General features: G+C 42.0%; 2 long non-coding RNA genes across 2 annotated transcripts in view; one reads left to right on the forward strand and one right to left on the reverse strand.

Moving 5' to 3' along the window:
* LOC124274819 overlaps positions 1 to 15,714 on the forward strand; it is a 25,867-nt gene extending 10,153 nt beyond the window's left edge. Inside the window, exons 3-4 of the long non-coding RNA XR_006898042.1 lie at positions 8,550 to 8,560; positions 15,705 to 15,714. This is a non-coding gene — a long non-coding RNA (uncharacterized LOC124274819). The remainder of the gene's footprint in view (positions 1 to 8,549; positions 8,561 to 15,704) is intronic.
* On the reverse strand, positions 9,435 to 19,151 carry LOC124274820. Its single transcript, XR_006898043.1, has 3 exons — positions 19,142 to 19,151; positions 15,335 to 15,338; positions 9,435 to 9,779 (listed from the first exon to the last, which is right to left on the reverse strand). It is a non-coding gene; the product is annotated as an uncharacterized LOC124274820 (long non-coding RNA).
* Positions 19,152 to 20,546: the final 1,395 nt, after the last annotated feature.

A 20,546-nucleotide genomic window follows, 5' to 3' on the forward strand; every position in this document is an offset into this window, starting at 1 on the left:
GCTGGTCTGATTCCCCAACCTGCCCACAAACGACGTCATAGTTCCCGGCACGGCCCGACTGGCTTTTCAGATTACACTGGAGTCCACGAACGACAAATGCACGATCGTGAACAACCTGGGTTATGCCATCGTCAAGAAAACCACCATAAAAATCAGCGGGAATGAGGTGCTGAGCATCGACGACAGCGACGTGTTTCACTGTTACATGGACCTCTGGAGAACCTCAAACGAACACAATGACATGTTGTAGCAAGGAATAAGAAGGAATAACGACGTATTGAACGACCTACGTGTGGGAAAAGTTTACGTGTGAGACCAGCTCGGGCAAATAACAACAGGAGAAAAAGCCACCGCCAAGGTGTACGGAAATTGGTTTTGCATACCGCTCGCGTTCGAGCTGCTTGAGGGGCACATGCCGTTTTACCAGGCTGCGCTGGGCAACAGGCTAGAATATGAAGTCACGTTCAACGACTACGGCAAAGTCATCTTCACGCCGGACGACATGGAGGGCAGCTACATTGTCAACAACATCTCGCTGGAGTTCGACATCGTCACGAGCATGGAACTGGCCCTGCAGATTCGCAACCAGTACTCGGGAAAGCTGTCCATCCTGTACAACCGCGTACTGCGACACCGGCCGACCGGCCGTCAAGAACAAGAGTGACATGTTGTGGAACATCAACCTGAACGTGCCGGCTGGATCGATTAAAGGCATCTTGATCATTCCTGTTGCGGAATGCGAATTATTTTGAAGAGACAGCAAACTCACTTGGAATCCTGAGATCACGAAAGTGGAAGTGACCATCGAGGGCGTTCCCAACAAGTTGTTCAGCCAAGGCATGCGAGCTTACCAGCAGTGGGACGAGATAAAAAAACTACTGGCCATCAAGCAACACTCGCCGGAACACAAGATGGAAGATTCGTGCAAGCCATTTATTTATTTACCTCACTATCCCCCCTGCCCCATCGTGTGCGGTCAGATGGGGTGCGGCAAGACTGCATTTGTGCTGGACAGGTTGGAAAGAAACTATCCCGACGTGTACGACCACATCGTCATTCTCTGCCCGACTTAATGGGTGAATAAGACGTACACGGAGAGACCATATGTTCTGACGGACCCGGATGTGCACAGAATCGATCCTGGAACTCGTCTGCAGGACTGGTTGCGCGCTTACCACCACAAGCTGAAAGGAGAATCGACGCTGTTCATCCTGGACGACTGCAGCACCAACAAGGAGATGGTTGAAAAACGAGACGCGCTGTCGTACCTGGCCTTCTTGGGCCGACACACGAAGCAAAGCGTTTGGGTGCTGACTCAGAAATTCAACCCGGTGGTTAAAGATTTACGGGAACAGATGCGATGGGTCGCCCTGTTTCACTGCAAGGACAGGGATTCGTTCGAGGAGTGCTTGCAAGAAAACGACGTCATCCCGACCAAATAAGAACGAGTGAAGAAGCTGCTCGCCGAAACAAAACACACGAAGCTCTTGCTGAAAACCGACCAACCCGTGGCGTATAAAGTCTGCTAGCAATATTCTAGCATAACTTAAGCAAATGTTGCTGTGTTTCGCGTGCATCGCATTTTATTTTATTAGACTTAAAAATCACTGGTTACATTATAAGATGGAGTGCGACGAACTCCTCAAACAAATGTTGGATGATGACAATAATAATAAAAATGACCAGTGAGAGAAACTAGTGGTGCTGGCGGTCTGCGGCAAATGCCAAACAATACTTGGGTGGGAGTGACCACACTCCCGATAAGATTCACAAAATGCCAACAGAAGAAATTGACAAGCTGTACGCGAGAGACGAAGCCAGACTCGGCGCCAAAATGACAAAAACCATAGGGTCTGTCATAACGCAAGTCTACGCCGGCTTAGCGTCATACTTCCTTCCAATTGCGCCGGAACGTCGACTTTACCTGTGGGAAGATATCAAGAAAGATCCGTTCATCCACTACACTTCAAGCGCTGTCAGCTGCGTGCTGTACCACAGATACGGCATGTTTTTAGCTCCAGTGACCACTGCGATCATCACGGCAAAGCATTGTCGATTTAAAGAGTAAAGCAATAATAATGATAATAATATACAGCAACATGGATGCGCACCAGGAGGAAACGACAACGTCGACGGAGGTGGAAGCGACGATGACGACACCGATACGACTAGTCACCAAGAATCCTAAAAAAGTCGCCGCCGGTAGAAAAGGTGGTTTAGCCAAGCAACACAAAAATAATAATAATACTCTGTGGATAGTTGCAGCAACGGGATTAAGCGTCGGTGGCGGCGGTGTTATAATAATAACAAGCAACAACCACCGCAACCACAGACGATGCAATTAGAAATATATCCTCATATATATATATATACTCTCCCAAACAAGAAACGCATCATGAAAATAGCAATTTCATGTGGCAATGAATTAAAACGTGATTCATTTTACAAAATGTTTTGCTCTGTTTATGAATCATCACAACAAAACGCACCATCTGTAAAATACCCGTATTTAACAGCATGATTTTCCATTTCGGAGTGTAGTGTCGCAGAATACACAATTCATATGCAATGCACGTGAAAGTTGGGTATCAGATAGTCTCAATGATGGGTATAAAAGGTTGATCACTGTCTGTCCATTATTCACTGTATTGGGAGTATTGTTGACAAACGCAAAATGCCACGTCTAAGTGAAGCCAACCGTCATATCGCCATTGGTTTGCTTGAAGCTGGCCAGTCTCAACATGCAGTTGCCCGATGCATGAATGTTCACCAAAGCACCATTTCACGGCTCTGGGAGAGATATCGCCGGCAGAAAGCGGTAGCAGATTCCCCTCATAGTGGGCAGCCTCGAGCGACCACTTCGGCGCAGGGTTGCTACATCCGGGTACATCACCTATGTCATCAAAAAGCTACAGCGATCAGTACCGCTCGAAAAATACCCGGATTGAGGAGGCTTCCTGCACAGACTGTCAGGAACAGGTTGAGAGAGGCTGGTTTACGTGCCAGAAGACCTTATTTTGGCCCTGTGCTTTGACAACAACATTGTCGACATTGAGTTCAATGGTGCACCAGCGTTCAGGCCTGGAACCTACCCAAATTGGAAGAATGCGGGTGTACAGGCGTCGACGTGAACGTTTTGCCAACGCTTGCGTTCCCCAGGTGGACAAATTTGGCCGAGACAGTGTTATGATGTGGGGAGCGATCACCTGCCATAGGAGAAGTGATTTGGTGATGATCCAGGGCAACCTGACAGCTCAACCAACAATACTGTCACGAAATCCTACGCCCACACCTCCTTCCAATCATTGATCGACAGAGGGAGTTCTTTCAACAGGACAATGCCAGGCCCCACACAGCACGTCACACGAGAGACTTCCTCCAGAACCACAACATCAATGTGCTCCCCTGGCCCTCAAGATCACCAGACTTAAACCTGTTCGAACATCTGTGGGATGCCCTGGACAACCGGGTGCGACGCTGTAACCCTCATCCCCAGACACTTCAGCAACTCGCCCAGGCACTACAGGCAGAGTGGGCTGCGATTGGGCAACACAAAATTTTGAGATGTATTCGTTCGATGCCGAGGCGATGCCGTGCAATTCTGGATGCCCATAGTGGTCACACAAGGTATTGACTTCAGCGCAACCACACGTCTCCATGTGACACTCAAACTGACTTTCCTTGAGTTGGTGCCAAAGACGGATAAGTCTGCGTTCCCAGTGTGCAATTTCACTATATTTCATTGACTCATAAAGCCTACAAGATGTTTCAAAATAAACATTAAAATACAGTTGAAATTCCTATATGCGTTTCTTTTTTGGGAGCGTGTATTATATATGCAAGCCGCTCAAGCCGAGTACACCAAAATACAGTTCATCAACGACCAACTCTCGCGCAAAAACCACGCCGTTCAAACGTTCAAGAACGTGCTAGAATACTACCTGCTCACTGGCAAACGACTCGAACCTCACGGCGACGAACCCCCTACCCTCTCGAAGTTTTACAGGACTTCCACGGAACAGAAAGACGGGGAACTGTTTTTCGTGGCGCTGGGTCTAGCGGCGACAGTGTTGATCGCCAAATAATTAATAATTAGACTAAAATATATTTATGTGTATATACATAAAGATGGGAAGGCATGCACCGTATAACTGCAAGAACGTGCTGCTAGGAAAAACCAAAACCTGTGGCAGGAAATGTACCACCGAATATTGCCATTGATGTCCATACAAAAGGGTTTCTTGAAGTACAAATGCGAACTGTGCGGCGTGGGCATGAAATGCCATTATCGTCTTTAGAAAGGCCACGGAGCAGACATGGTACGTCATCTACTTGACGAAAAGAGACTACCTCAACGAATCCTACCGACTGCTCAGAATAAAAATCTAAAGTGCATGCTGGAAATCGCTTCTATTTTTGAAAGTTAACTATCCAACGTATTGACGTGGTTGCTAACATTTAACTGCGAGACATACTTCGCACACCAACAAACTACTAGAGGTTTTGACTCGCAGCCAAACATAGCGATGAAAATCCTATTAGAGATTTGACTTCACATGTGAAAAATCCTATTAGAGATTTGACTTCACATGTGAAAAATCCTATTAGAGATTTGACTTCACATGTGAAAAACCCTATTAGAGATTTGACTTCACATGTGAAAACCCTACTAGAGATATGATTTCGAATCTGATTTTAATTATTTCTGTATTCAGAAAAAGGTTTTCACACATTGATATAGCAACGATGATTACCGTTCGAGAACTGAAAAGGATTGCCAAAAAACGCGGAGTGATCGGTTACTCCCGTTTGAGGAAATCTCAGCTGTTGAAATTGCTCGACATTGTCGACGAACCCACGGTGAAACAACTCAAGCTCCGAGCAAAAGAACATGGCCTCAGAGGTTATTCGCGAGTGAGGAAAGCCCAGCTCCTCGAACTGCTGGAGGAACACAAACCATTGAAACTGGAATTCGTGTCGACCAAGCACGCCATAGGTAATTATCTGAGAGGCTGGAGGATGAACGTCGACAAAATCATGGACGTCTATGACATCAAACCCATGATCGCCGACAAAGTCAACGAGGAACTGAACGATCTGGGAAGCCTCAAATTTCAACTCACGGTGAGAATGTCACTGGATAAACAGCAGACGGACGGCACCACCGATCACATCCAGCCTTACTTCAGAGGCAAGCAAGATGTCACGATGCAATCCGAATCCGTCGACGTGTCCATCGACACCCCATTTGCAAAAAGAGAATCCCTGGAACGCTTCACGCACATGGGCTCGGGCTGGGTCATGGACACGATCAACATGATCTACCTGGACATAGCAAACTACGTGCCATTCAAAGGAGGGTCGTACCTGGACCTGTCACCGTACTACAAGAAAAAACAAGCCATGGTCAACGTAAGAAACAAAGGCGATGATTGCATGATTGTAGCGATCAGATCCGTGAAGTTTCTGGCCAAAGCACATTCAGAGAGACTTTCGAGCTATCCCGAAGATGATGGGATCAACTGGGACGGCATAGACGAACCCATCACAATCTCCCAGGTCACCAAAATCGAAAAACAGAACGTCGACATAGCAATCAATATCTTCGGACATGAAGGGAATAAAACTCATGCACAGGATCAGCTCCCTCACAAACGAACACCACAAGACGATCAATATATTCATGTTCCAGCAAGCCGACAAGTATCACTACACGTGGATAAAAAGTTTCAGCAGACGGTTGTACGATCAATTGAAGCACGCCAGGAAAAACACACTTCTGCGAAAGGTGCCTGCACGGTTACATGTGAGCTGACCTGCTGGAATCGCACCGGGAGGATTCCCAAGGCGTGGGACAGACGGCCGTCCGAATCTACATGCCCGACTAAAACGACGTCTTGAAACCACGAGTATCAAATGTCCGTGCTTTGCATCATCTATGCCGACTTCGAAGCCCTCATAAAAAACGCAAAAGCACGAAGCCTGGGGGTCTGATTACGTGGTCGTTCGATGCGATGGACAAACAAACACTCCCGTGGTCTACCGAGGTCCCGACGCGGCCAAAACATATCTCACATTCTTACAACAAGAGATAAAAGTCAGGAAAGAGTTGTCAGACCCTGCTCTCATGTGCATGACGTCGAAGGATAAACTCACTCACAAGAAGACTAAGAATTGCCACGTGTTCGACGAACCCCTGAACGGGGAATCTGTGAGAGATCACTGCCATGTAACCGGCAAGTACAGAGGTGCCGCTCACAACGCATGCAACTTGCTGCTGCTGGCTGACGTGTTCGAGATATTCAGAAAAACGTGCTCGAAACAGTATTGCCTGGACCCTACGTGGTATTTCTCATCCCCCGGTCTCTCTTGGGACGCCGTGTTGAAAAAGACCAGAGTTAAATTGGACTTGTGAACGGATTACGACATGCACTTGTTCGTGGAAAAAGGCTTGCGAAGTGGGATTTCCATGGCCTCCAAACGATACGCCAAAGCAAACAACAAGTACGTTCCAGGTCACAACCCCGGCTATCTTGACGCCAACAACCTGTACGGCTGGGCCATGAGTCTCCCCACCAGGGGATTCGAATGGCTCGCCTCACCCGAGATAATTGATGTGAATAGCATTGTGCCGGATTCGAACAAAGGCACTCGAAGTGGACTTGGACCATCCCGCAGAACTACATGAATCACACAACAGCTGTCCGCTAGCTTCCGAAGGATTGACGGTGAAAACGGACTGGATGTCCGAATATCAACGAAACTTGCTGGGAGACAATAAGCCGGCTAACGTTGAAAAACTTGAACTTGATGAACAAATCAAAATACGTCGTTCACTATTGCAATCTGTACTTGTTGCTGGGAATGAAACTTACGAAAATACACAGGGCGCTCAAATCCGATCAAAGTCTGTGGATGGAGCTTTACATCCGAATGAACATGGACTTGCAAAAGCTGGCCACCAGCGATTTTGAGAAAAACTTGAACAAACTCATGAACAACTCGGTGCTCGCCAAGACGATGGAGAATTTCAGAAAACGCGTTAATGTGAAATTAGTCAGATCCAGCGAGGAAGAAAAACTCAGAAAACTCATAGCCAGCCTGGCGTTTGTAACATTGGCAACCTCTCCGCAGGTACCAGTGATACCTTTGGAGATTGCAAAAGGATTTAATTGCAAAGGTTGCTTGTCACAAGCCTCAATGATCAGGAAGCGTGGCCAGTAGTCAGATCGGAGGGGCGTACTCTTGTCAGACGAGGAGTTGTCGGTATCCATGTGTCTTCGTTTTGAACCGGGGTATTGGGAAGCCATGTCGTGAGTAATGTGGTTCGGCATCCCCTCTCCCCACCCGCCGTGGAGTGTCAACAGGGACGATCTTATATTGCAGCGGATCTCTAAGCTGCAAAGACCAGGGATAACGGGGTGTTATACTCCAGCGAATTTGACATGAAATGCTATAGCTGCCTTCCAGATTAAAGGTCAGGATGGTTCTGTCCATGACAATCAATTGGAGACGTACAGAAATCGGAGGTCAGCATCACCAGATTAGCCCATGAGCCACCGCCTTCTGTGCATGGGTCTGCGAGGCTAATTTGTTTTGGTAGAATATTAGTTAACATTTTGAACATGGCCAAAAGTGTTATGTAATACCAAATTTTGCATAGACATTCCATGCACAGGGCAAGGCGTGACCAGCCGATTGGTAGAATCGGGCCTATTCTACCACCCGTCTAGTCAAAGTTAGGGTCGAAGTGGTGTGTTGGATTATTGAACACTATTGCCGGTTCCGTCATCCTTAACCACCAGACTCCCTTCCTCTGCCGACACAGGGATGCAACCCACGCAAATGGGTTGCTCAATTTGGTCGCCTCTTACGACCAGCAATGGGGTGCTGTGGACCTATTCGACCCTGGGTCCACACGGGGGCGAAGAGCTATTGGCGTTACCCAGCACCCACCACGAGGAGGTTGCTCTTCAAGGGTGCCAGGACATTAAGAAACACATGCACCTCTATGACACCAGCAACTACCCTAAAGATCACCCTATGCACAGCCAAGTCAACAAAAAAAGTGCTCGGCAAGATGAAGGACGAATGCGCGGGCACAACGATCGCCGAGTACGTCAGCTTGAGAGAAAAGATGTATTCCATCAAGAAAGCCGACAACAACAAAATCCGAAAGGCAAAAGGCGTGAAAAAACACGTGGTGAAAAAACACATCAAGCACGCCAGTTTCAAGGAAGCCCTGTTCAAGAATAAAATGTTCAAACACCAAATGAACATGCTGAGAAGTGACGGACACAGGATATACGGACTGAGAATCAACAAGACCTCGCTGTCTTCCATGGACACAAAACGATTGATCGCCATCGACGGAGTCACCACTTACGTGTATGAACACACGCACACATGAAATAATAAAAACGCACGCAATACATACATCATGGAGAAAATTTGTTACAGCCCACGCGGGTACTGGAAAGGCTTGGACGCCATCCCGAAAGCCGCTTGAATCTCGGAAGACATCGCCTAAGCTTGGCTTAAAAAACAAGCCATCTGGCAAGTCTACCTGCCGGCGCCTCGGTACATCCCGAGAATAAAATTTGTCATTTCAACGCCGAATTGCGTCCACCAAGCCGACCTCCTGTTTCTCCCTCACGACAGGGTGAGACGTAAAACCTACAAGTATGCCCTGACGATCGTCGACGTCGCCAGTCGCTACAAGGAAGCCGAACCATTGACAATGAAAGATTCGAACGAAGTCGCCAAAGCCTTTGAACGCATATACAAACGCAGTCGCTTGACTTGGCCTACCGTATCGCAAGTCGATCCCAGCTCTTCAAAATGACAAAGCTGCTGGTATAGGGGAGGACATTTTATTTCCGTAGGGTAGTAAATCCACAAAACATCACCCTGAAACATTTGGCAAAGAATCCAATGGACAGTAAACAATCATTCTATGAGAATATTCTATATAACAAATAGGATAACATTTTATTGGTCGCATTAATTAAATTAAAATAGTCATGTTACACAAATACACACCACATTCAAAACATTCATACAATGTACTGAGGAAAATACACCTTACCCATCGATGGAATGGAATGGAGTTTTCTACCCCTTTTTGGCACCTGCAAACAACATTTGTCAATTTCACAAAATTGCCAAGGCATACACAAGTGCATACATTACAGTTACATGTTATGCTAGAAATAATTTGCTAATTATTTATTTGTAGTATTTTAAAAGTTTTACTCAAGCATCATATAAAGAACAACCTCTAACTTTAATGTATTAAACAAAACAAGTATTACTTAAACTAACCTTCTGTGGCAAGTAACAGTGCTGCTGCTGCTGGTGTGCTGTGCAATGCTGAATACTAAGTGCCATGTGCTTGGACACTCAGGGTATTTAACATGCCTAAAAACCTTGTACCCTATCAGAGACTTATTCTCTGGTCACATTACACACAATATGAAATTGAGGCCAGAATGAACCACCTCACTTCCTTAGTGATGTAAATATTCCACAAAGGGGCATAATTCAGATGCACCTCAACCACATAGAATTTTACTAACAAACCCTCAACCAAACCTTTTATCAGTTTTGTAAATCTGATTTTTAAACAACCACAATGTTTATTACATAACCCTTCACCAATGAAAGCTTTAAACATATTTTTGGCAGTTTATACTTTTTATTTGCATAATTTTTTAATTACATAAAACACCTTCACCTAATAACAATAAAATCTGATATGCCTCAATTGACACCATATCCTTCTACACAGCTGCCGGCCAAGCACAAAGTCCAAGTGAGAGGAGGTGTGGCAGGAGCTCACCGTAGCCAAGCCATAGTCAAGAGATTCAATCGCACCTTAGCCGAGCGTCTGTTCTCACACCAATACTCGCAGGATTTGATGGAAACACCACTTACCTCAAGTGGTGGCTGCCATCAACAACGAAGTCACCAGACTCGTGGGCAAGAGACCCGTCGAAGCCATCAAAATGAAATCTGTCGAATGTCGTCGTCAGCAGCACGTCGCGATAATACGGAGAAAAAATTACCGGACCGGGTCAGCGTTAAGTACTTGTACCAGCCAGGAGAATACGAGGGAGACAGCAGAAAACGCACCACCGATATGGTCCATGAAAACGTACAACGTAGACCGGCGAACCGAAAGACCTACTTGAAAGATGACAGCCGAGAGCATTCGTCAGAAAGGAGTTGATGATCGATCGTACCTCACGACACAGTCCCTTTTCGATCGCCCACCGTATGATATCATGATGTGTGTGTGTGTGTGTGTGTAATGGTATCACCGTATGATGTGTGTGATGTAATCATGTGTGTGTGTGTGTGTGTGTGTGTGTGTGTGTGTGTGTGTGTGTGTGCGTGCGTGTGCGTGCGTGTGTGCGTGTGTGTGTGCGTGCGTGCGTGCGTGTGTGTGTGTGTGTGTGTGTGTGTGTGTGTGTGTGTGTGTGTGTGTGTGTGTGTGTGTGTGTGTGTGTGTGTGTGTGTGTGTCAGTCAGTCAGTCAGTCAGTCAGTCAGTCAAAGGCCTTGATATTTCCCGACCGACCCGGGCTCACTTAAAAGTCAATATTTCAGAAACTTTTTCGACCGTTTTTAGTCAAATATTGCATGCAACTCAGTAGTAGTATATACAATGATGGTACGGGATAAGGGCCTCCCCTAGGGGTAATTTTTTTAAATTGAGCCCTTGGGTGGACCTGGTCCCGTACCATCATTGTATATTCTACTGACAAATATTGCTGAAATGAAAGAAGAGGTGGGATGATATTGGGACAGCATGGACCACGACTTTCTAACTTCTTTGATCAGTAGTATGCCCCACCGCATTGAAGCCTGCATTGCTGCCCATGGTGACTTGACAAAATACTAACTGTTCATCTGTTTTTTAATCTTGAGTTATGTTCTGCTAATATTCACATTCAATTCGTGAATAATGAATGAAATTCTTTTAGAAATTACAATCTTTAAATTCTCAATAATTTCTGGTTGTACTGTAATACAGTTCATGCAACTCTTGCTTATACCATACCTCAACAAAACCAATGGAAGTAAAGAAAAGGTCTTAACGTTATACACCAACATTTTCACAAAATACGCCTGTACATCCAATTGGAATACAGTTATCAGTTACTAACAATTAAGACCAAGATCTAATTAAATCAAACATTCTTTCACACATTGTCTCTTTCACACCTAGAAACCTTTCAGAAAGATCAAAGTGTAATCTTTCAAACGTATCATTCTTGTGCGAGCCCCAAAGAGAACACCAGGCGTCTACAAACAAATCGGACAACAAATCAGCTATCTCTGAACATATACAGAACAACCCCAATCACCAAATCAACTGGACAGAGTACACAATACTGGCCGCCAACCAACCTGACTTCACCAAACGGAAATTAACCGAAGCCACCCACATCAAACGACACCGACCCCTCATCAATAGAGATCAAGGTTACTTCATCCCTGCATACGATGAACCCATCAACCAACCCTAACTGGTTGTTTTACTTGTACAAACAGTCCGTAAACCCCACTGGCTTCTACATTTAATCCCTCGTCATCATATTGTTACTGTACATCGCTATTCACGTCCTTGTTGTTATAATTAATTATTTACTCTGTCTGTCTGTCTGTGTGTGGGTGTCTGTCTCTCTCTGTGTGCGTGTGTGCGTGTGTGTGTGTGTGCGTGTGTGTGTGTGTGTGTGTGTGTGTATTTCCCAGTTTTCCACCTTACTATACTTGCTTGACAACGTACAAGAATCTGTATCCGTTCTGAAGACCTTGTCAAACGTCTCCGATTAAGAATAGAGGTAAGTTATTTCACAAAGCAGCTCATAAGAAGGTTTTAAATTCAAAAGGTTTCTGGTCATAGTCAAATATAACTATGAAGGTGAAAATTGCGAACATTTTTGCTCACCCATTTATCAGCACACACAAACAGATACGAGCATTCAGTCTATAGCTTTCTCTATTAACGTCGATGATTTAAACATATTTTTATTCATGAAGATGAATTGGGATTGGTGAACAAGCATTACTGCTTATATTAACACCGCTCCCATGCAACGTTTAATACAACATGAAAATGGAGGATTTGACGTCATCGATACTGACCATTGCATAAATATAATATTTTTAGAATGTATAAATATATACAGATTACATGAAATACAACTATTCTCTAAGTAGTCATAAGTTAGAGAGTTACAGTTGTGTGTGTCTAACTTCGATCTACTACGAATGCCTCTATTTGAGTGTGAATATTGTTCTGTTCTGTTCTGTTCAGCCATATGATATATACGACAACGGTGCACCAGGTGTTGTTACGGTTGTAAACAGTGAGAATTCGAGACATAATCAAAATCCAGTATCAATACCATCCGCTATTATGAATATTTTGAATGATATCAGCAGGTGCAAAGTTGCAACCAGCCCACATTTCAACGAGTGAATATTCACGCGAGAGCTTAGACGTTTTCCATTGAAATAGCTGGGACACGATTTGACTGAAAGAGCTAGGAATAGCTTTCCGATTTCAAAAGCTTACTTCAAAATGACCGAAATACGATTTCTATACGACATTGGCGACTTTTCAATTTACATTTCAAATGGTTTGTACTGTGTGAATAGACGTTATTGTACACAGTGGAACTATAAACCGACTAACAGTACCAGGAAGAACGCGCATGGGGAAGCACCTGAGCACTGTGACCACACAAACAGAAATGCGTATTGACATTGCTGCTCAGTCAGAAAACCTCTCATACATGTGAACATCCGGGTTATAACTGGTCTTCAGCACCCGTTGCTTGTTGTAAGAGGCGACTAACGGGATCGGGTAGTCAGACTTGCTTTCTTGCCTAGCACAACACATCGTATCCCAAATGCGTAGGTCGCTGCTCATGCTGTTTATCACTGGATTGTCTGGTCCAGACTCGATTATTTACAGACCGCCACCATTTAGCTGGAATATTGCTGAGTGCAACCAAACAAAACTAAATCAGAGAGTCTCTCCCTGGACAAGCTAAATAAACTGAGGTGCCAATGGAACAATATAGAGTTGTTGTTTCTTTAAACTGACATTGGTGTTAATATTAAATTTGTTAATGTCTATTAAGCAGTACTTTAAATTAAGCTTACGGAAGTCACATTCATCACTGAGTGAGTATGGTTTAACGCCGCTTATAGCAATATTCTATCAATATCAAGGTGGAAATGGACTTCACACATTGTATCCGGGAATTGAACCCGGGTCTTCTGGGTGACGAAGCAGAGGTATTGCAAGTCCCCACGGTGGCCAAACTTTGCTTGCTGGTGATCTGCAGCCAATTTATATATTGTGTTGATAATTAACAGTTTGATATTTTGTATGCTCTGAAACTAGTTTTAAATACAATGTGATAATCTAGTTGTTACACTGTCCTTTGACGACAGGATTTATACCGTTTAAACATATTTGCTATTGACACGGCCATCTTGCTGAAAAAAAGCGGCTTTCGTCGAACGAAACTTTCTCTTCACGATACGTCTGAAATACTCACAATGTGACAATGCATTTTAACTCACTCACTTTAGCGTGTCGAGCGTGACGATTACCAATAGGCTAATCCAACGCACCCCAAAAGCCCTAGATTTTCTCAATCTTCAATCTCAATAGGGCTCGTTTTATTTGTTTCTATATATTTTCAGTGATTATCCGTCAGTCTCAGCCCTTTCCTATTGCCATTAGTTCTTGTAATATCTTATATAGTTACTCTTACGAGAAACACTAGATTTGTTAATTTATTGAATTCACACACGAAGTTGACATGAAATTTCTATAGACAGCTGGTTTCATCGGGCAGGTAACGATTGAACTTGAAGTAACGAGAAAATATTTGAAGCAACGAAACAATACATGTAGTGAAGCAACGAGAAATGTCGCTGCAAGAATAATGTATGCTTCAAAAGTGGCAGGAACAGGCTTTCGTCTTAACGATTTGGACGTTGATATATGAATTAATGTATTGATATTTTACATACATGTTTTACATCTGTTTGAATGCATGTATAATAATCCAGTTTCATGTTATCAGAGCTTCCGTTTTAATAGATTTCAGCTTTGAATATATGTATATATTTATGTGTGTGTATGTATGTATGTATGTATGTATGTATGTATGTATGTATGTATGTATGTATGTATGTATGTATGTATGTATGTATGTATGTATGTATGTATGTATGTATGTATGTATGTATGTATGTATGTATGTATGTATGTATGTACACACATACATATATATATATATCTTCTATTTTATCGTGCAGTATATCTTTCACGGATGCTATTTAAGATAAACATATTTATGCTAATAAATATAATATAAAAACATGATCAGGAAAAAGATTCCAGCTCCTATCAGTATCTATTTGAAACGATTAACGTTGTATAATAGTTTTTCCTGCATCTCATAATCTGTAAATTGTGACCCTGCCAACCTGTAGCTACTGTTATGAGGAAATGTCGAGGTATTAAGTGACCGAGAGAAAATATATTTAGCTACAAGTTAGCTTCAAGTTTCATCTTTCAAAATCTGTGATACTCCGATAAATTTTTTTTCTTTTGTCGACATGTTTGATATGTTTTTATTTGTGTATTATTAATGAGTCACAATGAGGCTGACAAAGTGACTTGAGCTTAAAATAATTCACTCATACTTTCTTATAAAGGCAAATGACTAAAACATGTGGAATTCATCTATTTATTTCCCCTCCACCCAAATGTATTATGTATAAACAGCATAAACCTATGGTGTTGGTAGATTTTTTGAAAACATATATTCCTTGTCATGAAGTGTGTTTTTGTCAAAATGTTTTCTTTGTAAGTTGTTCTACTCTGCTCAAACATTTATTGATAAAAGACATTGCGCACTATGCAATGACATTTTCATAATTTCATGTTGGATATAGGGCCCACTGCCTTAGATGTCTTTCTTTCATTCAAAAAAGAGAATTATGAAAGAAAAGTTTCACAAGTATCTCTTTGATAAGCATGTACAGTTCTATTCGTGTAAGTGCAGTAAATTTTTTGAAAATCTATCCCGGTTGCAGATATTAATAATAATAATGTGTCCATTTATATAGCGCCAAACTCCACACTAGGTATGCTCATAGCGCTAACAATCAAGGCCATTATTACCCCGGATAACCCAAGCTGCCTGTTAGGCGCTAGAAAGTTATAGTCATATGACTTTTTTTCCACCGGGTACCCATTTTTCCTGCTGGGTGAACAGAGACAATTTTGAACAAACTCACTTGCCTAAGGTGAGACCACATGTCACATGTGCTTCGTTGTGGGGCAGGACTCAAGTCCTAGGAACTCTCAGGAGTCAAGCTGCCAAACACGGTCACCCATCCAAGGACTCTCCGAGCTCGACGCTGCTTAACTTCACCGATTTGTGACCTGAGCTTTAAGCACAGGACCACGCGCCACCACACCACATTATACACTAACTGAAATATAGAAATAGAAAATATTTATTTTGAAATACAAACGCATCAAAAGAGACAACATTATCATGTGTATGATGAGCGTATTCATGCTTACATCCTTAAACAGTTTCCTACCTATTCTCCGTAAACAATCGCTACAACTATTTGAGTCTATTTACACTTGGCTGCCTAGGGAAATATTTTTGTAGAAATACCAACACATCAACCAGAACCCGTAAAGCAAGTGTTTGACAGACGACGTGAAGGTGAGGTGAGGTGAAATTGGGTTTTACGTCGTGCTTTGGAATATTTCGCTCATATGACGACGTGCATGCGTGTGTATGTATGTGCGGCAGCTTGTACTAGCCCAGACTTAAGCTGGTTTTATAGTGCTAGCCCACTGAGATACCACATTATACACATTATACTGACTCCGAGCCGACCAGTCCTTGTTGAACCCATTAATGCCGAGCGCCATGCAGGGACCGACAAGTACCATATTTAAACGTCTTTTGGTATGACGCGGTCCGGGATCGAACCCGCGACCTTCCGCTCTCCGGGCGGACGTTCTAACCACTACACCACAGAGGCGGTCGACGGAGTGAAGGTGTGTGCCTTTCCTGCATCCCCTCCGGGAGGGGGTAACAATTCACATGTCCAGAGAAAGCAACAGAAGAATTAAATGAGGCAATATGTATTTCGGTGACACAAGGGACTCTCTCTTGGTTCTTATCTTCAACTAAGAAGAAATATATGTGAAATATAAAATGTCCAACCAATGAGTTGTATACGCGATCTGAGGTCATCACAAAAATAATCAGTTTCTACTGGACTGGGAATGAGACGAGAAACCCGGATACCCGGGACGGGTTGGTAATAAGTTGGATTCGGGTACCCGTCTCAGTACTCGGACCCGTTATGATCATGTGACTAAGAGATTAAACAATATGATATGTTATTCTTTCATGATTAAAAGGTTGTATTATCGTTGAAGATTTAGACATAATTTACAGTCACTTCTTTTGGAATATAATATATGGTTAAGATATTGAAAAACTAGCAATTTTAGACTCCGAGCGGAAGAATATATTATCATTTCTTGCAAATTTGACGTCAGGAATTAACATAACGGGTGTCCGCGTAGGGTAGGTTTACCCTGATTCTGCCTACAGACATACTAAAAGTGTAGGCAGAATGAGAAAAATCAGGCCACCCCTAATTTAGAAATGGACTTGTCCATGACATAACATAACAGAATCTTGATTGTATTATAACATGATATACATGAAATATAGATATTTGTATCGATGTTTGCATCGTCAACTACACAATAAATTAGGCAATATATCAGGATATTTATATCGCAGGGGTCCACGATACATCGATGTATCGCCACAAGAGACGATATATCCCATACAAGAACTAACCTATTCAAGTGCAAGAACTATATTTGATCGAAAAGTGGCACCTATACTACTATACGGCTCGGAAATATGGGGACATAAATATTCTGATGTAATCGAGAGGGTCCATACTATATATTTCAAACTATTTCTGAAAATTGGAAAATGTGCTTCAAACAAAGCTATACTTTATAACTTGGGGAGCTTGGACGTCACCCCATTTACGTATTAACACAGATTCGAGTAATCAAGTTTTGGTTCAAGATACTCAGTATGAATGAACAGCGTTATCCACTGCAGTGCTACAGAATGCTAAAAACATTTGATGATATGGGCAGAACAAACTGGGCATCCAATGTTAGAAACTTATTATTCAGAAACGGGTTTTCTCATGTCTGGTTAAACCAGGGCGTTGCTAACGTTCAGTTATTCATGTATACTTTCAAACAACGATTGAAGGATATCGCCTACCAAACTTGGCACAACGAAATCAACAGCTCCACTTGTTTTCAGTCATTATTCACAGTTTAAAGATGAACTTTGCCTGGAGTCCTACATAACAGAACTTAAATATAAACATCTGATCCGTGCACTTATCAAGTTTCGTATTTCGAATAACAACTTTAAAGTGAACATGTACAGACTTAATGAGGATGCCCCACGTATGAACTATTTGTGTTCATTCTGTGACGCCGCGGAAACAGAAACTGAGAATCACGTATTCTCCCGATGTGACAAATATCAGCGGTACAGAGACAGTTACTTCAAACAATTACAAAATGTCTACAAAGGCCCACTCACTCTGCAGTCAATTTTGCAATCCAAAACCCCCAAAGTTATATACTGCACATATACTATTTTTACATTATGTAAAAGTAAGATCCCAATACTAATTATGACCACTATTTCACGAAACTGCCAAAGTTTGTGACTGTATTATAGGCCATGAGGCCGATATCACGAATAAACTTCTGTCTGTCTGTCAAATATCCCATACAACTAAAATACTACCTATTCCATTATGAATAAGAAGAGAGTCTCTTTGAATTCTTCTGAATTTTAATAACAAATTGAACCTTATAGGCACATGAACGAAGGAGTTGGTGTATCAATGAGAGAGTGTGAACATTTTTCAAACTCTGAGAATTGTAGAATAGTTGTCTTCAAGTAACTGAAATATGTTTGAGTTGTTTGATAAAAAACACCATTTATTAACAAGTATGAACTATATCTTGGAAAAAGGTTCACTTGTACGCGTGTAAAAAAGTCTTAGGAGTTAAATTAAATACCCCAAATGTGATGATCTATGGTGAATGCGGTCGCTTCCCACTTTATCTAGAAGCACAGATAAAAGTTATCAAATACTGGGTAAAGCTCTTGAATATGCCTGCATCAAGATTTCCTAAGAAATGTTATAACTTGATGTATTTGTTTGATACCAACGGAAAATCAAATTGGGTAACGAATGTTAGAAATTTACTAAATCATTGTGGTTTTAGTGATGTATTTTTGTCACAAAAGATTACCTGTCCAAAGTCATTTTATAATGCTTTATCGCAAAGATTAAAAGATATGTACATTCAGACCTGGAACTCATTTTTAATACAGTCGCCCAAATCCACTTTTTACAGTACTTTTAAATCTTTTTTCCATACAGAGCAATACCTACACGATATCAATCTTAGAAAATTCCACGTTTCATTCAAGATATAGATGCTCTTCACATGATCTTATGATCGAGAAGGGCAGATATTATAATATTCCAAGAGATAACAGATTGTGCAAATTTTGTGCACTAAATGTAATTGAAGATGAATTCCACTTTTTGCTGGTATGTCCTTACTATGCTGATTTAAGGACAAAATATCTACCACAATATTACTATTCACATCCTACCATGTTTAAATTTAATTTGATAATGAACTCTTATAATACAACTTATATTCGTAAACTTGGGATGTATATCCACCATGCTTTTGAACAAAGAAAATAACGTTTGCAAACATTGTATTGGATGCCATTATTGTTTTTATATTTTGTACTATAGGCCTGTGGCCTCTTCAGTAATGGAATAAAGAGATTTGAATTTGAACTATATCTTAGCTTTGTTAAGAACGAGGAGGAGATAAAAAAATAGAAAGCAGATTTAAGAGTTTTTTTCAGCGATTCTGAATTCTGATATAAATTACATTGCATTTTTGCAGAAACACAACTTCCCAAGGGAAACTTCAGTTTCAAGCTTATGTATGTTAGATCAAGGTATACTGAATAAGTTTGACTGTACTTTTTTAAGCATTGAATGCTGAAACTTTATTAGATGAACTTTATTAGAAATCTGTATTGCCATTCATTGTAGCTTGCTCATTGTTTGTTCAATATATTATTGAATATTTTAGTCTTGTCTGTGTTCTATTTTGCTGGTCCAAAGGGGATTCCTAAACCCTTTGTCACGGCACATTATTAACCGTAACAATATGTTACATTTGACCACTTTCTAAAATGGCATTGCGTAGAAAACAGTTAGTAACAAAAACATAAGAATGTCCATATAACAATGAAGCAGTCCGCTTATCCAAACAACTCAAACAAAAAACCGAAGACACACACAAAAAAATCAAGCTCTTCCATTTGTTCTTGTGGGGAGATAGGGTCAAGTATTATCTATCGCTTTCTCATTCTACCTACACAGTTGTGACCAACAGACTATGACTTGTGTTGTTTTAGCTGTAGGCAGAATGAGAGGACACCGTAGGGTAGGGTAATAGGGGTGGGGTAACCGGGTAGAACATTTGGACCCGTCCCAGCCCTATACTGGACTCCACTCAACGTTCAGTACATTTTCTAAACGACCCAAAGCAAAATGCGGCCAGATATTGAGAACCGGTTGTCAGTGATATAAGTAAACCCACCATAACAGTCCTACATGAACATTATTGTCAATGTCGAGCACTATGATCACAGCAGTACTATAATAACGCGACAAATACGACAGATACATCTACTTACACTATCATGCCGCATTCAAGTGGAGTCACGACCAGGATACAAATCAGAAGAATAGCTCCATTGTGTAAACAAACAACAATTTCAACCAACAGGAGCAGAATCAGTGCAGTGGTTATCCAACTACGTCCTGGTGCATTCGTGCATAATGGGAGTGTCACCGCACAGTCACGTGGTACATAATGTGCAGCCTTACCTCATATATGGCAGCAGTTTGCTTTTTGTAAAGCATATAATGTATGTACACTGAGCATACAGTCCCAACTCGCACAGATACTGATCTGAGAAACACAGCATGCTATTACGTTAGGCCACAATTACACCACTGCAAACGTAAACAGTACATAAAACAGCACATAAGCACATGATTGTGCAAATACATTCAAGTGTCGAACAATTATTTCGTAAGTTAGGCAATCGCGTCAGCTAGCACGTCTTTGGTTTCATAGACGATCACGCCCAGTCATTTTCCACGCTTACAAAATACCCTTTCAAAATAAAAATAATTCAATTCTATAACAACTTAATTCAAGTCCAATTATTTTCACATTTCTAAAACAAACTTTTAGATCACATGTATATACATGTATTTATGCAGTGTTTATCCTAGCATTTCTAAGAAATGGACC

This window comes from Haliotis rubra, unplaced genomic scaffold (genome assembly GCF_003918875.1).
Source record: "Haliotis rubra isolate DU_JTF1 unplaced genomic scaffold, ASM391887v1 Scf1947, whole genome shotgun sequence".
Taxonomy (NCBI): Eukaryota; Metazoa; Mollusca; class Gastropoda; order Lepetellida; family Haliotidae; genus Haliotis; species Haliotis rubra.